General features: G+C 34.0%; 2 protein-coding genes across 26 annotated transcripts in view; one reads left to right on the top strand and one right to left on the bottom strand.

The window, feature by feature from the left end:
• Positions 1–20,523, top strand: part of LOC141378256 (serine/threonine-protein kinase pim-2) — an 83,140-nt gene that overhangs the window by 36,780 nt on the left and 25,837 nt on the right. The gene's annotated exons all lie outside the window — the stretch shown is intronic.
• Positions 1–20,523, bottom strand: part of LOC148679584 (uncharacterized) — a 32,243-nt gene that overhangs the window by 8,107 nt on the left and 3,613 nt on the right. For 5 of the 23 annotated variants that reach the window (XR_015945027.1, XR_015945037.1, XR_015945036.1 and 2 more), the window contains 2 exons: positions 4,646–4,733; positions 4,367–4,514 (listed from right to left, as the gene is read on the bottom strand). The exons of 14 other annotated variants lie outside the window; for them this stretch is intronic. The gene's annotated coding sequence lies outside the window, so the exon portion shown is untranslated. Of the gene's footprint in view, positions 1–4,366; positions 4,515–4,645; positions 4,734–5,449; positions 5,512–20,523 lie in introns of all 23 variants that reach the window. 4 more of the 23 variants (XR_015945028.1, XR_015945041.1, XR_015945031.1 and 1 more) reach the window with 1 other exon arrangement.

The raw sequence follows: 20,523 nt of genomic DNA, 5'->3' as shown, positions 1-20,523 counted from the left end.
AGGTATTAAACACTATTGAAAAGTTTGTGTAAAAATAGGAGCACTAATAGAAACATCTAGATAATGTAATATGCAATCTGTCCTAGACATTTCTATTTAAATTTAAAGTAGTAATAAATTATAAGTAACTAATAATATTTAATTGAAGTTAATTTGATAGTTAAAATAAATGGTTAATTAAGACAGATAAAAGAGGCTTAATGTTTAGGTTATGATTTAAGAAAATCAATAAGAAAAGATTTTCCAGCTGAAGTTAATATTGTATGTAAAGATATGTTCTTTTGGATGGTAAATATTTCAAGTGGTTTGGTTTCTATTGAGTTTATTTTAGGTAACTACCAGAGGAGGGTAGAAACTTGTTTGTACTTGTGTAGCTTGGTGAATAGCATATACTGTATACACCAGAATGCATAAAGGGTTATAATAAGGGAGAAGATCATAGTATGGACACTGTCACAATATGTGGATGATTGAATTATCTACAGCTTCACAGAGCTCTAGTTCAATAAAAAGACTTGACTGGAGACCATTACTCCAAACAGTGAGATGATGACTGTTTTTGGTGTTGACTAGATAGAGAATTATTCTGTAAACAAGCACTGTTAAGAAACTATGATGAGTAGATGATTGGAGTAATACTAGAAGCAAATTATGAAGCAGGAACAGTTATTACATCTGTGACAAGAGAAGTCTTTCCTAAATTTTGAAATGCCTTCAGAAATAAGTTCATAATGGGTTTGCATTCATGAAGTTAATGAATGATCAATAAATAAAAACATCTAAAGAAGTATGAAAAATTATGAATAAAGCAACAGAGAGAATAATTGTATTATGCTCAATTACCAGAAATGGCTGAAAGAGATGAAGATGATCCATCAAGACCAACGCTCAATGAAATATTTGAAAATAATAAACTTAATGGGATTAATGTGTTAACAAGTGCATTGGTGAGTGATGGCATGGAAACTGACAGAAACAAGCATCTAACACCGCATCGCATGAACTGCTATTGGGTCGACCCTTGAAAGAAACCTTGCAAGAAACCGCATGACCCTTGCAAGAAACCACATGAAACTTTGCATAAAACCTGGCATATAATCTCACATATAACCATGCACATAACCTCTTGGAATGGTTTGCAAAGATGTCTAATATAGTAGGGACTTTTATGAAGAAACAAATAATTGCCATGTGCAAAGCGATATCTGTGCAGGAAACCAGAAAGGAGCCATGTGAGAGAGCAGAGATATAAGGTCCAATTGGTCCAGCTGATCGAGTCTATCTGTGGATGCTCTGGAGAGCTCAGGAGGAAAGGACCATATCTGGATGAGGGCAAATCCAACAGCTGCCAAAGGGGATGCCATTGATGAGGTACCAATGCCTCAAAGGAGCGAAAGGGAACAACTCCAGCAAAAGAAAAGCTGACTGGAAACAGAGGAGCCTGAATATTCCAAAGCTCTAAACTACTAAGTGCCACGTGTGGAAGCAAGAGTTTATCAGAGCAAAGAAAAGAGTGATTCTGATAATGTGCCTGAATACCACATACAGAAGTGCCACAAATCAAGGGATGATGAATGCACAACTGCAGATTCCAGAACTCAGACTCTCAACCACACATCTCCATTAACATCTATTAAAGTCAAGTGAAGATGCTGATAGCTCAGAAGAAGAGAAACAAGGATGAGGAAAGATCAAGATCAACATTTGATGCTTTTTACATTTGCATATTGATTTTGTTTGCATATTGCTTTCATGGTACCTATATATAATATCACTTCAGTATATTCTACATGAGTGTGAAAACTAGCAGCTAGCACTGAACCAACTGAATACTTATGCTTAAAACATTGTTGTCTTTGATGTGTTAAGAGAAAAAGAGAGTACAGTCTTTTACTTCCTTCAAATCAAAAAAGAAAGGGGAGATGTTTGGCTGGACTTCTGTCAAAGTACAGTGGCATAATCTAGTCAATTGATAACAGCTATGTGGCTAATATCAGTCACTAGATAGAGGTAATTAAGAGAACTGGATTATGAAATTGCACTTTGGGGTTAAAAGACAATAATATTAAGACTAAAGTCTTAAGAGGAGGGATTGAAGAAGATTTTATTCTCTCTGTATGAAGTATTTTCTAAGTGTAAAGCAGTTAATTTTCTCTTCACAAAATGTATGTAGTGTTTGCAGCAAACATGCCAGCCTGTGTTAAAAATACAGTGATATGTCTGTGTAAGATGAGTATGCCTGCACAGGAGCAACACAGAGACTTCAGAATGCTCTGGGGTCTGCTCTGCTCTTTCTCGGCTTTATTATGGAGAATAAAGTCTATTTTCTGATATTCAAAACCTCTGGTCTGATAATTTGTAATTGATGAGAAGTCAATATTTACGACATGAGCTACTAGCCCGACAGTGGAAACGCGGCTATTGAGTGAAATGAAGCTCGTCTTCCTTGTGTTTGGGGATGGCTTATACGAGTGTCTGCTGATGAGCTCCAGCTGGGATCGATCCGTGCTGATTAAGTGACAGCTGGGGTGAATCCGGGACCAAGGCGACGTGGCATCAGCATACTCGCCACTAGGATTGGGTACCGAAACCTGCTAGGTAACCGATACGTACCATTATTAAATCAGCGTATGAATTTCAGTGCCTAATTTTGGTGCTGCAGCAAGGACGTTACGCCTGTTTCACACCACAAGCGAAAGTAGCGCATGAGCAGCGCGTATGGAGAGCAGAAGCAGCACACAGCCGTTTGCCTTTCACACCAGCTGCGTCTGCAGCGCGCAGCTCTCCGGCAGCTGCTGCAGAGATCAATCTATCTCTATGTCTATTCTATCTAGTTATGAACAGCTCTCGGGTGGAATAACTTGAGTGAACATAAAACAAAGCCGAGTAAAACTTTCTTCCTCAGTTTCAGCAGCACAGCACAGCACACAGCGAGCTCACATCATCCAGCATGCGTGTCGAACTACACTACCCACAATACACTTCGCTATGGACTACAACTCCCGTAAATAGCTAGTCTTAAATCGACCACTCCCCTCTCCTGCAACACTAGCGTGCAACTTAAGCAAAACTGATACTAAAATTGTTTTACATTTGGTTTTGTAGTTCGGGCCTAAATAAATGTTTGTTGCAGTTTTTTATCGTTTTAAGTTCATTTGAATGACTATATATAAATCAGTTGATATTTTTAACGCATTTATTGAGTAAAATTTTTACTGTCATTCAATGTGTTTAGGTCATTATTAATGCACGAAATAAACAATAAAAAATAGCACTTATTATTACTCCAGAATAATTATTTTTTAGGAAACAGTGTAAACACTTTCAGAAACATTATTGTAAATGAATGGGAGGGCAAAATAAATCGACTTCAGCTGTAGGCCTGTTAAAGTTTACAGGTGCAGCAATGTGCCTTGATGTACTTGAATGCTAGAAATGTGTTCTCCAACACCCGTATAACGTTACTTGTCAAATAAATAAACAAGGAAGATTATTTTGAGTTTAAGTTATTTAATTATCTTGTTTATGAAGACTGCAGAGTGATGCATGAACAAAAATGACTATGAATAATGTTAAGTATTTTGTGATATATATGTTAAAATGTGCTCCTAAAAGTACGTGGCCCCTGCCCGCCCCCACAGGTTAATAGTAAGCTAATGTAATTTCATAATGCAAATCTTAAATTCATGCTAACCAACAAATGATCAAAGGAAATGTATTAATGTAATACAGTATGAATTTATGTTTACTTTAAACTGTAATCATATTGTTCTGTTAAAATTATTTTTAAAAATATTTTGTCAAATAAAATTATTTTGTAGAGTCATCCACTATCATTTTGGGGCTAAAAAGTATCGATTCAGGCACCGTTTTGGCACCGGTATCGTTTTAAAAGTATCGATTAGGCACCGGTATCGAAAAAACCCAAACGATGCCCAACCCTACTCGCCACATTATGTTTTTGGTTCCTTTCTGGGCATTGATAAATGCTTATCCAGTAAATCTATGGGAGGATCAGAAAGCTCTTGGATTAAGTCCAAATTATCTTTATTTGTGTTCTGAAGATAAACAAAGATCTTATGGGTTTGGAACAACATTAGGGTAATTAATGACAGAATTTTCATTTTTTGGTGAACTAATCTTTTAGGATCAACTGAAATTACTCAACAGTTTTCTTCAGAAAAATGAGCATGTCTGCTTTTTCAGGAGACAGACAAGCCCGCTCCTGGCTGATAATGTCCCCAGCAGTGGAAAATGTACGCTCTGAGGTTGTGGATGATGCTTGCATGCAAAGATACCTTGATGCCAATTCTGAAAGCATTGGCAGAGTGTCATTTATGTCCCACCACCAGTTTACTGGACTTACTGAGGACAGTGTAGACGGAAGCAGTCTGTACTTATTTATTATCTCTATATCTCCTCTGTAGTGCTGCTGACGCTGGTCTGCATTCTTGCTTCAATTGCCATGTCCTCCACAGCAAACAGCTCCTCAAGGCAGAAAGCTTTGGAATCTTCTATTAACAAATGAGTAAAGAAATAAAGACAAATATAAAACTATATAAAAAATAAATTCAAACAAGTTAATTTTCTTCTGAATTAAGTAAAATTAAATAGGAAAAAATAGGATTTCTTTATATTTTCTTACTAGTGCTGTTGTTGCAGATGCACTGTCTTCATCAGAGATGTCATTTCGGTTACCTGCTAAGTGCCTGTTCTATCTGCTCAGTCGGAGTCTATATTCAATAAAAAACTAGGTCACACTGAAGAAGATTTCTATTCTCTCTGTATGAAGTATTTTCTAAGTGTAAAGCAGTTAATTTTCTCTTCACAAAATGTATGTAGTGTTTGCAGCAAACATGCCAGCCTGTGTTAAAAATACAGTGATATGTCTGTGTAAGATGAGTATGCCTGCACAGGAGCAACACTAGGAGAAGGCTGAGTGACTGATTGTGTAGAATAACTGAATATGTAAAGCACTGATTATTTATGTTAAATACTTGTATGAAGCTATATGTGTCAGAAGTTAGAATGAGTAACATATTATCAAGTTATTATCCTATCATAACAATGTATGTAAACACTTAGTTCCTTTGCATAAGTTGCATCTATACTTTGCTGACATAGACCTGTAACATCTCTGTTGACATGAGCTAGTGGGCTGAGAGCCAAGAATAGCAGGACCCCTTAGACTAAAAACCTATTCAAAAATGGTCAAGAGTTAAAAAGAGACTTAGGGGTGTGTCAAATAATCCTGTATAAAAATTGTAACAAACACACTGAAACTTTAGAAGGTGCAGGAGAGACTTTGGAAGGTGTCCAGGAGAGACTTCAGAATGCTCTGGGGTCTGCTCTGCTCTTTCTCGGCTTTATTATGGAGAAGAAAGTCTATTTTCTGATATTCAAAACCTCTGGTCTGATAATTTGTAATTAATGAGAAGTCAATATTTACCACAAATGGCGCCCAACGTGGTGCTGGACAGAGACGAACGGGTGACACTGGACATGCTGGGGCTTGGAGGAAAAACACAAATATGTGGCCACGATAAAAAACGGTAAGCAATTTTAAGCTTATACGTTTGTGTTTTTTCTACCAAGGACCTGCTTGTAACGGTAAAAAAGTCACTTGAACTGTTTCTCCAGCTATAACGAACTACAAGTAAAACTAAAAAAGTAAAAGTAAACATAAAAAGTAAAGATATAAAAGGAAAACAAAGGGGTTTTGAATACCAGGAGAAAATAACAATTTGCATGCAAATGATCTGTGTTTTCCTATGAGGGCCTTGACGGATAGGATAAACGTTAACTAGTAACTGTTACTCATGTTTGGGAAATTTTTTAATATTATGAAGAATATGCATAGAGCATTTTTAAGTTTTAAGAGGAAGTTCTTAAAGTGTGGTGACAATTAATAAGTTAAAACAGATTAAGGTATAGAGAGAAGCGCGCAAAGACCTCGGAGTACCCGTTCTGTTTTAATAATAATAAATATTATTATTCAGGAGGCTGGGGGAAAAAAGGCACAAATCCTGTGAAATGCTATTTTTACTGAAGAACAGTAAAGACGGAAGCAGAAGTAACAGGTCACTCAAGAGGAGTGTAGTGGAGAATTCTGTGGTTATAGCTCTAAGGTTAGAGGCTGCTCGGACAGGTCACTCAAGAGGAGTGAGGTGTATTTATGTAATTGTAAGTAGTTGTGTATTTGTCTATGTTGCTGGGGTGCTTAGAAGCCTTCAACTTTGATCTAGAGAGACTAGAATAGAGGTGAGGTTCAGGTTACACAGTGTAAGAGATGAGTTAGACTGAGTGAGAAGTATGATTGTGCTTAGAAGTATGTTTGCAATAAGAGTGAGTTTAAAAGAATTATCATTTTATATTATAATATAAAAGAAGGATTGCATATGTTGTGTGATTTAAGAACAATAAGATAGAGAGTGACGCAGTTTAGGGAAGAGATTGTGATACAGAGGAGGTTTAAGCCTAATAAAGTTAATTGAGATCATATTGCATTTGAAAGACACAGACTAAAAACAAGAATATACGAGTTAAACATTTTTCTGAATAATCTCTGTGTGTTTGAAGTGTTTTTAAGTATGAACTATAGGCAGAGAGGGGACTGAAATTCCTGACATGTCGACAGTCTGGAAGAAGGTCTGCTTCAGGAGTGGTAAGAATCTGTCTATTTTAAGAACAAAAGTTTCACAGGACAGAAAGAAGCTAAAGAGTAAAGATATATTATAAGGTATTAAATAAATAGAAATATTATAAAGTAATGAATAAGATAAATGAAATAAGAAAATATTAATGATAGAATAAGATTTAATAAATAAAAAGTGTTAATAAAAATGCAACTAGAAGTTAGACTAATAAATATTAAGAAATTCAAAAATTGAAGCATAGAAATATCTACATATGGAGATTAATAGTTATATAGATCAGGAAATAAATTTACTAAATCAGTATGAATAAAAATAGATAAGTTGATGATTTGAGTAAATAAAGAATTAGAAGAGAAAACTTTAATAAATATGGATTAATTGAAGAGTTAATGATCAAATGTTTAAGGAAAATAAGTTTAAAGAAAAATGAATTAGGAAAATCTAAGAGACAAAAATGCTAATTTTTAAAAAGGGAAAAGAAGCATAGGAAAATGGAGAAAAAAGAAGTTCAAACATTGTTTAATAGAATTAAAAGAGAAGATGTTTAATATATATATATATATATATATATATATATATATATATATATTAAACAGATAAAATAAAAATTAGAAAAAAACAGTAACATTTAAAAGAAACTAAGATTTGGCTTTAAAATATAAAATTATGTTTAAGTGCAATGAAAAATTGTTGTGGAGTAAGTTGACTGTTGTCATTTGTTTTAAAGTCAGCTACAGGCTGTCATCTGAGCCAACAGCTATTTGTAGTAAAAGCAGCGAGTCAGATGTAAAGCATAGACACTGAGGAGAAATGAAAGAACATAATAGTGAGTTCAAAAATTATATAGTTCATATTTTATGTACTTAAAAGGTAATTGAGAATTAAAAATTGCATTTCAGATAGGAAAAATGCTTAAAGTAAACAAACATGTAGAGGTAAAATAGTACTATGAACTTGAAGCTATTGCAGTAAGGATTTTGAACAGGTATATTAGACATTAGGCCACCATATAGTACTGTTGAATTAAAACAGGTATGGAAATGTTAGAGAAATTAAAATAGTGTAAGATGTAATGTAACTAGTAAGGAAAAACTAGAATAAGATTAGGAAAAATAAGTGAAGCACAATCTAAAGCCAAAAAAAATTAATTATAAGAACATTTAACAAATAGAAAATTAAGCATATTTACATATGATAAAAATGATTGAGAATTAGAAAAAATAGGTTGTTAAACAGCAAACAAAAATAGATAAATAAATTAATTAATTAAAAAAAATTGGATAAAAGGAGTCTTTATTTGATGAAGGAAAAAATGGGAAAAAAATAATTTATTAAGTCATGAGCTAAATTCTATATATATTAATTAAGAGGACGTATGGATGAACTTTGGGGGACTGTAGTCTCGTACCTACCAGACATCTCTGAGTATACTGGCAAATGGAAAGGTGTGTGAAAAAACACAAAGCAAAATGGCTGTGGACACTTTTGACATGAACTTTTTGCCCAGGTTTTACTGAGGACTGAAAAAGCTACATTTGTTCAGAGACATTCAAAAGAGACACTAACAAGAGACTGATGAACTGATCAAAAAGAAAAAACTCTCCACCAGAACTTTACATCAGCTGAGTCAAAGAAAGAAGCCAGCCCAAAGAGAGAGGGGGAAACACTGTGCCCTGATATGAAGGAAGTTCAGGACAACATAGAAAAGACTGTTGCACCAATCTGGAGCTAGTTGTCTCAGGTTGCGAGGGGGGATAGCCTGACAGTCCATCTCAAAGTAGCTCCTAGTCCAAATTACGTTCAAGCATTACAGAAGGAAAATTAAGAACAAAAGTTTAGCTACCCATTCTTGTATCAAATCAGACTCCTGTCAATTTTAGAGAAATTATTATCATGCAAATTTGTAAATAAAAAAAAATAAAAAATAAAAAAAAGTGTTATAAGGTAATTTTAAGGTGAAACTTTAAATGATGAAATTATATATTATGATGAATGGTAAATAATTTGAGTTTAAGTTTCAGTAGGCTTAATAAAAGTTCCTTAAACATAGAAGGATAAATTACAATACAGGGTGGTGACTAAAGAAAAAGCTTTTTGATAAGGCAATACATAATTTGGAGAATAAATAAGAATGGAACTAAGTATTTAAGTTCAAATCAAGTAAAGGAAAATCTTAACATAATTGTATTGTGAATGGCCTAAATCAATATTGGATAGTGAAAACTGGAAAAATTCAAATCTAGAAAAATGATTTATAGTTAAAGGAAAGATTGAAATAACAATTTGAAATAAATTCATAGGACATAAGGTCAGAAAGTAACAGTTCTAAATTGCTATGAGAAAAATTGAAAGAGAACAGTGTTTAAGAAAAAGATAATATTTTACATGAAAACATATGTGAAAAATAATTAGAAAAAAAATTAAGGAATAATAATTAAAACAGAGAGAAATTTACAAAGCATACAGTAAGTTTTAGCCAGCTGATAAAAAAGTGCATCAAAATTGTATAAACAACTAGTTTAATGGGAGTGCCTTAGGAAATAATTATGAGCCAAAAGAAAATAACTCAAAGATAAAAAAGGAATTAATATATATATCAGAAAATAAATTAGTAAAGGAAAGAAGTGTCAAATTCCAACTAAATGATTGTCATTACAGGACTGAGATGCAGATGAAATCAGCCAGCACAGTGAGGGTTCAAATTAAATCAGATGTAGATCTGCCCAGAAATAAAAAACACTAGATGCAGAAATAGGGATTAAACACTATTGAAAAGTTTGTGTAAAAATAGGAGCATTAATAGAAACATTGACTGTAATATACAATCTGTCCTAGACATTTCTATTTAAATTTAAAGTAGTAATAAATGTATAAATGACTAATAATTTTTGATGGAATCTAAAGGCAATAATTACATATGAAGACAAAACAAGATTATGTTTAGGTTATGATTTAAGAAAATCAATAGGAGAAGATTTTCCAGCTGAAGTTTATATTGTATGTGAAGATACAGTAGGTGAGAGTTCAAAGTGGCTATTAACGCCGCGGCTTGTACCGCCGCCGTTTGAAATAGGTGCCGCTCTGTTTTTAGTGTATGACCGCAGTTTGTGAATGAGCCGCCAGGGGGCGCAAAGGGACGGGATGCGAACGGACAGAAATAGCCCATACAGCTACTGTGCTTGTAAATGATATTAAACAATAAGTCAAAGCATTATAATTCCTTCATTAATCATTTAAAATTTGTTAACACGCTTTATTGTAAACTTTTTAAGTGCAAAGAGGATTCGTTTTGGAAAATAGAATTGAAGAAGTAAAAGACAACTAAAATGAAAGCACAAACATTTAGTACAAATAAGTAGTCTTAAGTAAATAAATAAATAAATAAATAAATAAATAAATAAATAAATAAATAAATAAAGCAGCCTAAATATAGAAAGATGTTCAGTGTTTGCTATTTTGATAGGACTAAGACAAGACATTTTCATTTATGTTTTATTTCTGTTTTTATTTCCATTTTCGTTGTTGATTATATTTTACTATCTCATTTATGCCATAACAATTGTACATAAACGAATAATAAACGAATAATGAAAATAAATGAATAATGAAAATAGGCCTAAATAAATTATTTATTTAAAGACATTGCCGTACAGTACGTGAAACACTGAGAAAAATAAATTGACCTACCTTAAGCAGATCACTAAAAGTATAATAAAAATATTTTTATATATTATATATATTTATATATTATTTTATTTTTAATAATTTAGTTTCAGTTCTGTTCAGTTTTTTTTTTTTTTTTTTTTACTTATGGCTCAGTATGTTTTGTATTTTAACTTCATATTCAGTCACCTTGCATATGTGTGTGAAATATAATGCCGCATAACCGCGGAAAAAGAAGAAAAAGCTGTCAAAGGTTAGAGCTAATTCATCAAAATTAGCTATATTAAAATACAGCATTTATGTTAATACTGGCAGAGTGTGAACAAACTCAAGGCTAAGATATGCGCTTGCCTTTTAATGCATTTGCGGCCTTTTTATAGGCTACAGGCAACTATGTATAATAATGTTTTTTTTTTTTTTTTTTGTATGGTAAAGGACAATGCACATTATGTTATTGATGTAAACTTAGGCTAAAACTTACCATTGATAAACGTGACCTACCTCAAGCAGATCACTTAAAGTATAAAAAAAATAAAGTAGGCTATATGTATATATATATATATATATTCTTAATAAACTTCACAGCCACAAATATAAAAAACACAACTTGTATTAAAACTGGGCGAGGATTAGAAAGAATACGATGCTTGTTATATAATTTAAATTTTGATTCCAATTTCTGCAAGCACATTTTTTCACTCGCTACTCTGCCAGAAACTTCGCCGCCGGAGAGCACCTCAATAATGTAAACATTTGTTTAAAGATGGAGCGCAAGATGTGCCGAGTGGCAACATGTGAAGAACGATGGCAAAGCTAAGTGTGATTATTGTAATAAACTAAGTTATAAAGCAGAGTCCCGACCAACAGGACTAAGCATATGCGGTTGGCTCATTCTTTACGAATATAGAATTAAAATAATGGCGCGTTAGGTTCACAAAGCAGCGCATTCTCTCCGCCTCATCGTTTAACCAGCGGGACACGCTGCTGAAGCAGGAGAGACACTCCGTCATTCATAATCTTAGCTGATGTATCGGAGTCGAATGAATATATCAAAGAGGAATTTTCTTTTAACAGTCCCGATATGTTTAATCTTTTTATTTATTTTTTTTTCGTGTCATTTCTCTTCAGCAAATTATATATATTTTTAAAGCTGCTTGATTCTTTTAAAACCGAAAGCAGAGCCCGTGGTGTTTTTCCATAAGATACTCCTTTATGAATGTTTTAATTTTTTATTAAAGTCTTTAATGTGCATTTTGATAGTTTTATTTTATTTCAAGCAGCATCTAAATGCGAATTTATCCTCAAAACTTGGCATGAGAGCGATGCAAGTCATGTGTGGCATAATTGCCTTTTTTCCCTGCGCGTGCGAGATCAATTTCTGATATTTTTGCAACTAAAATAAAAGCATAAACATTCAGTACAAATAAGTAGTCTTAAATAAATAAATAAATAAATAAATAAATAAATAAATGAATAAAGCTGTCTTTTAACCTAAATATAGAGAGATGTTCAGTGTTTGCTATTTTGACAGGACTAAGACAAGACTTTTTCATTTATGTTTTTACTTACATTTTCGTTGTTGTATATAGTTTACTATCTCATTTTATGTCTCAACAATTGTAGATAATAATAAACGAATAATGAAAATTAATGAATAATGAAAATAGGCCTAGATATATTATTTATTTAAAGACATTGCCGACATTGAGCTTAAGTTGAATGCAGCTTCATCAAAAGCAATAAATAAATAAATAAATAAATTGACCTATTTTAAGCAGATTATAATAAAAATATTTTTTGCCGCAGGACATAAATTAAGTCTAGCAGGTTTATTTTTTAATAATTTAGTTTCAGTTCAGTTTTTTTTTTTCTTCAAAACGTCAATGTTCTCCTTTAAAGTAGCTATAACTGTTGTTTTGTTTTTTTACTTAATGGCTCAGTATGTTTTGTATTTGAATTTCAATTTCAGTCACCTTGCATATGCGTGTGAAATATAATGCAAGCATAACCGCTGAAAAAGAAGAAAAAGCTGTCAGTTAGAGCTAATTTGTAACGGGGAGACTGACACGGAGGGATCCATTTTGCAGTATTTATTAAGTCACACTTAAACATCAACACCTCGCACGGATGTGCGAACATACAACATACAACTCAACGATGATCAGCAGGTAACAGAGGCAGAGTGATTACCAGGTTTGAGTCAAGGGCAGGCAGCGTGGTTCAGAGTCCGTAATACAGGCTTTAGTCCGGGGCAGGCAGCGAGAATCAGTGTCCGTGTAATCAGGCTTTAGGTCGAGGGCAGGCAGAAGACAGAGCAGAGTCGAGGAACGGGCTGAAGTGGTAAACGGGAGATCAGGCAGGATAGAACGCTCAGAAATGCTGGCCGGGGCTAAACAAGACTTCGCAATGAAGTGTGTGTGTGAGCTGCTTATGTGTGGTACGTGGGTCATTAGTGAGATGGAGAACAGGTGTGCTGGGATCTGAGTGAGAAGGATGACGTAATGGTTAGAAGTCCGGAGATGGTGACCTCTGCTGGTCAGCGAGGGGAATGACTGGGACCGAGTCGGTGACATAATTCATCGAAATAAGCTATATTAAAATACAGCATGCATGTTAATACAGGCAGAATGTGAACAAACTCAAGGTACGGCTAATATGCGCTTGCTTTTTAATGCATTTAAAAAGATTTGCGGCCATTTTATAGGCTACAGGCTATGGTGTATAACAATGTTTTTTTTTTTTTATTTGTATGGTAAAGGACAATGCACATTGATTTGAAACTTTTAATTGCATTTTTATGTCCTGTAAATAATAAAAGTTGAATCAGATTAATAAAATCGAATCTGAATACCTGCAAACGGGGCCACGGTTACTTTTTTTTCACTGACTGGCATGACTGGCAAACGCGTCAGAAAAAAAACTGCTGAATCTCTGCAAATATTTGGTTAACTTATAAAACAAATGTATGGTTTAGTGATGTTGGTAATGCATAAAAAATTGCAAAGCAGAATTATTAAAGTTATTATTTCATTGATCTGAACATAACCATTTATAGTATAATTACTAACCCGTCGTCTAAAATATTAAAATAATAGTCTATTATTTTATTCGTGGCTAGAGCTTGATTAAATTGATTAACAAGCCATGTGCTTTTGTTTGTTTGTTCTCGGTACTGGGTATACGCAAAACATTTTCTAAAATGTCAAGCAGTATTTGTCTATAGCTTTAATTAATTCAAAATATTAAAAATAACAATAATAAAATTATAAAAATACAAAGATAAATAGAGCAGCATTTTGCTAATTATAATAGTCCTTTATATTTATATACATGTGTTTTTGCATATTCGTTATTTCACTTGATGCATTCGTTATTTAATGTTTGAATACTGAAATAAAAAGCCATCGTTTAAAAGGTTATTTCACCATCAAAATGTAGCCTGTTATATGTATCATTAAGGTTTTATATAAAACTGCTGTGCAGTGTAAATGGGACCTTAATACAGTTTAAAGCGAAGTTGTCTGTAAGGATGATGGGCATGGCATGTCTATTGTTGTGGCTCGCGTTGTGAATATTAGAAAATAACTGTCGGGTGAAGGCTTTATGGTCGTGCGGAATTGTCTGCTGCTGTCATGGCTCAGCAGGCAACACCCTATTCAGCTAGGCTATGTTCGGTGTTTTTATGTACAAATTCGTTTTGGCGAATGCTAGAGATACAGATAATACAGATATTTTAAATAACAAGTAGTTCAGTCCAGAAGTGGCTGTGCATAGAAACATTCATTTTCATAAGGCCCCATATTTAATGCGGTTTGGTTTTAAAACGCATAGGTTTTGCTACGGTTACACCATCCGTCCTCGGGAGTTTTGGATTTTGTGTAACCATGTTTGTGGAAAACACTTGAGGGTGGAGACATACCCCTTCCCCCATCTCATAACCAAAAGCTTGTCTTTCAGGTGTTAATGGGCATCAGTGAGACCGAAATCATGTCGCATTTCCACTGTCGGTCTATAGCTCGCAGCGCGTAACGCAAACCCAGCCCCCAGAACGTCCCCCGACTGTTGGCATCGTGCATCCGTTAATAACTCGGTAGAAAATGTATTTTATAACATCCTCATTTAGACACAGTCAAACATTCAGCCCAAATGCACTGGAGAGACCTGAAACGTGTTCCCAAAAATGTTCTGTTTGCACAATTTGATTATTATCATCATATCCAAATACTTTATAAATAATATTCTAAACCTTCTCTGGTGTTTATTGTTTTTAGAAAATATCTAAAATCTTTTAAAAGAAAATATCTTGTAAAATAAAAGTTTGATTTGGCTTTAACGGTTTTATTTATGTAGGCTATATAGGCCTACCTAAACTGTTATAGCTTGATTTTGCTTGTTTTATATTGGTTTATTTATTTAATGCGATTTTATTATATCCGATAATGTAATTCTTTAAATTATATTTCAATGTGGCTGAGGCTTATCAAGATATGACACTTGTTTTGAGTCTACAAAAGGTAATTTGTAAAGTTTTATGTCTTTCTGTTGTATTCATATGGTGTATTATCTGCAAAATAAATAACAAAAAGAAAGAAGCCGCTAGCAGCATCAACAGAGCTGTGAAGAGAGCGCTCTTTTGCTCGGTCTCTCATACACAACCTTTATGTCTGCTGTGTCTTTGTGTAGATTATTATGCGTTATTGAAACATCAAGGGGGACGCAGCAAAATCACTTATACATTAAAATTGTATTATTCTATGCAACAGCCTTACATTTAAAACGGAAACATAAGGGCGATTATAAGCAAAAAGACCTCAGCCTATAAGTCTAGATGTTTTCTTTTCCTTTTTTATTTATTTGTTTATGTGTTTGGCACATGTGTGCGATAGAAAAACTAGTGTAATTACGGCAAGCCATCTTTCCCAGACTCGGGGCAAATTCCGCCTTTCCTTTTACTCCGTCCCGAAGCCCCAGCTGGCCCTCCTGCCATCCACTGCGTAAAACATATGCTGGATAAGTTGACGGTTCATTCCGCTGTGGCGATCACAGACTAATAAAGGGACTAAACCGAAAAAAAAATAATGAATGATGAATGAATGAATAAATTAATAATAATAAAATAAAAATATGGTAATAATAAACACAAATGCCGCGTAAGCGGTCTTTTTTATTTTTAGAGATGGTACATTTGAATTGCCTTCAAATGATGGATCTGCGACAGAGAAACTAGGGGTTTTGGGGGACATGCATCACTATATCCTTTTTTCCCCAAACTGTGCATAGTTCAGCTGCAAGTTACTGTACGTCTTTTTTTGAAAAAGCACCCCATGTCCGCTAGTGCCGCGCGCCTCTTTCTCTGGGCAAAAATGAGTTGATTTTTAAAATAATAAATATATAGATTAATTAAATTTTCAGCAAAAGAGACATTTATTTCATATTTCACTATGCATTTCATCTGATCTTTATAGCTTAATTAAACACATATTGTCAAAACCCACACATAGGCCTATTGTATGAAAATGAAAAGGGCATTTTTTGTTATTATTAGACTATTATTTGTTATTTGTTGCCTAGGCTATTTTCACATTTGAGGTGCTTTATTGGCATGACAAGTAACTGTACATTCGTTTTGCCAAAGCAGTGCGCGTCTCACAAACAAGACAGTGCAAAAAGGGCAGTAGTGAAAACAAATATGAAAATAACATATAATAAAAAAAGATTAATAAAAATAAAAATAGAATAAAAAAAATAATAATAAAAATAGATTTTTGATAACATTAAACAGGATAAAGGTAATAATAGTAGCCTATTATCAAAAGTAAGTCCACATAAAGAGTTCCAGTATTTGTGTGTTGGAGACAGGAGCGGGTATTGTTGGGTGAACACACAGCAGCACACACACTCCCCCAGTAAGATGGGTTCTGTTCGACAGGGACTCAAAGTTGTTTTGTATGTGTTGGATTATCGGGTAGAATTTCTCCCGGATCTCGGAGTATTTAGTGCACTCAGTTAGGATATGCAGCTCCGTCTCAATCAGCTGCTGAGGGCACAGCCGCTTCTCCACCGGCAGCCATGTTTTTTTTGTGCCGGCCCGTCTTTACGGCTAGCTGATGTCCGCTGCCCGCTTCTAACATGTTAGAAAATACTGCAAATCAAGCTGTCGGTATCTCCCCGCGGTTGAAATTGTTCGTTATTCGGAAAAAAAGAAGAATAAATATCAGCGCGCAGTAGTTGCTTTCTAGATCATTTTAGGCCTATATTCAGCTGTTTTAATCTTGCAATTCTGATAATTAGAGATAATGTCTGTTTTTATCAACTTGTCTGTCATTTATTTCTCATTTGCTACTTATTTTATTAATTTGTTGATGTTATTAGTCTTGTATATGCATATCTAAAATCCTTTGGCATTCAAATTTGCTTTGAACTTGAAAGAGAGAAAGAATCGGATTTTACCTGTCAGAGCACATTGCATATGCTTTTTTTGAAATAACATTTATTTAACAAATATTTTAGCACATCGAAAGTAATTAAATTACCTGTCTTTTGATTAAAACCTTTATGCAAAAAGATCAGAAAAAAAGGCAATATGCGACACATGACATGCATCGCTCTCATGCCACGTTTTGAGGATAAATTCGCTTTTAGGTGCTGCTATGAATAAAATAAAACTATTAAAAAGCACATTAAAGACTACTCATAAATTAAAACATTCATAAAGGAGTATCTTATGAAAAAACACCAATTACCGGGGTCTGCTTTTGGTTTTAAAAGAATCAAGCAGCTTTAAAAATATAATTTGCTGAAGAGAAATGACAGGGAAAAAAAGATTGAACATATCGGGACTGTTAAAAGAACATTCCTCTTTGAATTATTCTTTCGAGTCCGACACATCAGCTAAGATTATGAACGACGGAGTGTCTCTCCTGCTTCAGTGGCGTGTCCAGCTGGTTATAAACGAGGAGGCGGAGAGAATGCGCTGCTTAGTTTCGGCTCGATATATTTAAATAAAAACTAACAACGAGTTGCTTATAACGCTCAAAAAGTTAAACTCAAATGCACAACCCTTGTTGGTTGCACCTGCGGGATGCACAATGAACCTAACGCGCCATTATTTTAATTCTATATTCGTGAAGAATGAGCCAACCGCATATGCTTAGTCCTGTTGGTCGGGACTCTGCTTTATAACTTATTAGTTTATTACAATAATCACACTTAGCTTTGCCATCGTTCTTCACCACATAGCCACTCAACACATCTTGCGGTCCATCTTTAATGTTTAGATTATTGAAGGTGCTATTGACGTTTTGAGAAAAAAATTAATAGTACTGAAACTAAATTATTGAAAATAAACTTGCGGGAGTTCATTTATGTCCTGCGGCAACATTATTTTTATTACACTTTAAGTGATCTGCTTGAGGTAGGTCACGTTTATCAATGGTAAGTTTTAGCCTAAGTTTACATCAATAACATAATGTGCATTGTCCTTTACCATACAAAAAAAAAAAAAAAACCATTATTATACACCAGTTGCCTGTAGCCTATAAAAAGGCTGCAAATATTTTTAAATGCATTAAAAGGCAAGCACATAGCTTAGCCTTAGTTTGTTCACACTCTGCCTGTATTAACATAAATGCTGTATTTTAATATAGCTAATTTTGATTAATTAGCTTTAACTGACAGCCTTTTCTTCTTTTTCCGCGGTTATGCGGCATTATATTTCACACGCATATGCAAGGTGACTGAATATGAAATTAAAATACAAAACATACTGAGCCATTAAGTAAAAAAACAAAACAAAACAACAGTTATACTTTAAAGCAGAACATTGACGTTTTAAAACAAAAAACGGAACTGAAACTAAATTATTAAAAATAAACCTGCCAGACTTAATTTATGTCCTATTTTCATTATTCATTTATTTTCATTATTCGTTTATTATTATTATGTACTATAATTGAAACATAAAATGAGATCGTAATTATAATCAACAACGAAAATGTAAATAAAAACGTAAATTAAAAATACAAATGAACATGTCTAGTCTTAGTTCTATCAAAACAGCAAACACTACATCTCTCTATATTTAGACTAAAAGACTGCTTTATTTATTTATTTATTTATTTATTTAAGACTAAATATTTGTACTGAATGTTTGTGCTTTCATTTTAGTTGTCTTTCATTTCTTCAATTCTATTTTCCAAAACGAATCCTCTTTGCACTTAATAAGTTTACAATAAACCAGGTAAACAAAATTTAAATGTAAGTTGAGGTGATCGCAAGTTCACAACTGTGAGGTGATGTGCTCTACCGGCAGGATAATCTATATTATTTTGCTGTTTTTTATATGCCCACGTTTAAGATTTGAGATTATAACATTGCCATGATAGTCAAAGAAATCAAAACATTATTTTCACCCCAACGCAATTTAATCGGGCACTGAAGGCTAATAACTTAATTCTTATATTTGCTTTTTGACTTCTCACCATGTATCTTTTCTACAGCATAGTATAGTGTAAGAGCATGTCTATTACCAGAAAAACTAAATTAAAATTATATTTTAATTGAACACATCACATCACATACAGTAAGCTACGCCTACAGAACAGTCTGTTTAGCATTGTGAAAAGGCAAAGCTGAATATCTGTGGTTAAAGTGCCACCCAGCGGTCAAATGCTGCTGGCGCATCAAGTACCGCCGTCGCCGCGGTATGAATGGCGGCACAAGGAACACATTGAAGTAGTAACATCTGTATGTCCTTTTGGATGGTAAATATTTTAAGTGGTTTGATTTCTATTGAGTTTATTTTAGGTAACTATCAGAGGAGGGTAGAAACTTATTTGTACTCGTGTAGCTTGATGACTAGCATATACTGTATACACCAGAATGCATAAAGGGTTATAATAAGGGAGAAGATCATTGTATGGACACTGTCACAATATGTGGATGATTGAATTATCTACAGCTTCACAGAGCTCTAGTTCAATTAAAAGACTTAACTGGAGACCATTGCTCCAAACAGTGAGATGATGACTGTTTTTAGTGTTGACTGGATAGAGAATAATTCTGTAAACAAGCACAGTTGAGAAACTATGATGAGTAGATGATTAGAGGTAGCATCAGGAGCAGATTATGAAGCAGGGATATTTATTACATCTGTGACAAGAGAAGTATTTCCTAAATTTTGAAATGCCTTCAGAAATAAGTTCATAATGGGTTTGCATTCATAAAGTAATCATGAAGTTAATGAGTGATAAATAAATAAAAACATCTAAAGGAGTATGAAAAATTATGAATAAAACAAAAGAGAGAGTAATTGTATTATGCTCAGTTACCAGAAATGGCTGAAAGAGATGAAGATGATCCAACAAGACCAACCCTCAATGAAATATGTGAAAATAATAAACTTAATGGGATTAATGTGTTTACAAGTGCATTGGTGAGTGATGGCATGGAAACTGACAGAAACAAGCATCTAACACCACATCGCATGAACTGCTATTGGGTCGACCCTTGAAAGAAACCTTGAAAGAAACCTTGCAAGAAACAGCATGACCCTTGCAAGAAACCACATGAAACTTTGCATAAAACCTGGCATATAATCTCACCTATAACCTTGCACATAACCTCTTGGAATGGTTTGCAAAGATGTCTAATGCAGTAGGGACTTTAATAAAGAAACAATTAATTGCCATGTGCATAGCGATATCTGTGCAGGAAACCAGAAAGGAGCCATGTGAGAGAGCAGAGATATAAGGTCCAATTGGTCCAGCTGATCGAGTCTATCTGTGGATGCTCTGGAGAGCTCAGGAGGAAAGGACCATATCTGGATGAGGGCAAATCCAACAGCTGCCAAAGTGGATGCCATTGATGAGGTACCAATGCCTCAAAGGAGCAAAAGGGAACAACTCCAGCAAGGGAAAGCTGACTGGAAACAGAGGAGCCTGAATATTCCAAAGCTCTAAACTACTAAGTGCCACGTGTGGAAGCAAGAGTTTATCAGAACAAAGAAAAGAGTGATTCTGATAATGTGCCTGAATACCACATACAGAAGTGCCACAAGTCAAGGGATGATGAATGCACAACTGCAGATTTCAGAACTCAGACTCTCAACCACACATCTCCATTAACAACTTTTCAAAGTCTAATGAAGATGCTGATAGCTTGGAATAAGAGAAACAAGGATGAGCAAAGATCAAGATCAACATTT

This window comes from Danio rerio, chromosome 16 (assembly GCF_052040795.2).
Source record: "Danio rerio strain M-AB ecotype USA chromosome 16, GRCz13ab, whole genome shotgun sequence".
Classification (NCBI taxonomy): domain Eukaryota; kingdom Metazoa; phylum Chordata; class Actinopteri; order Cypriniformes; family Danionidae; genus Danio; species Danio rerio.
This window is presented reverse-complemented; position numbering and strand designations above follow the sequence as displayed.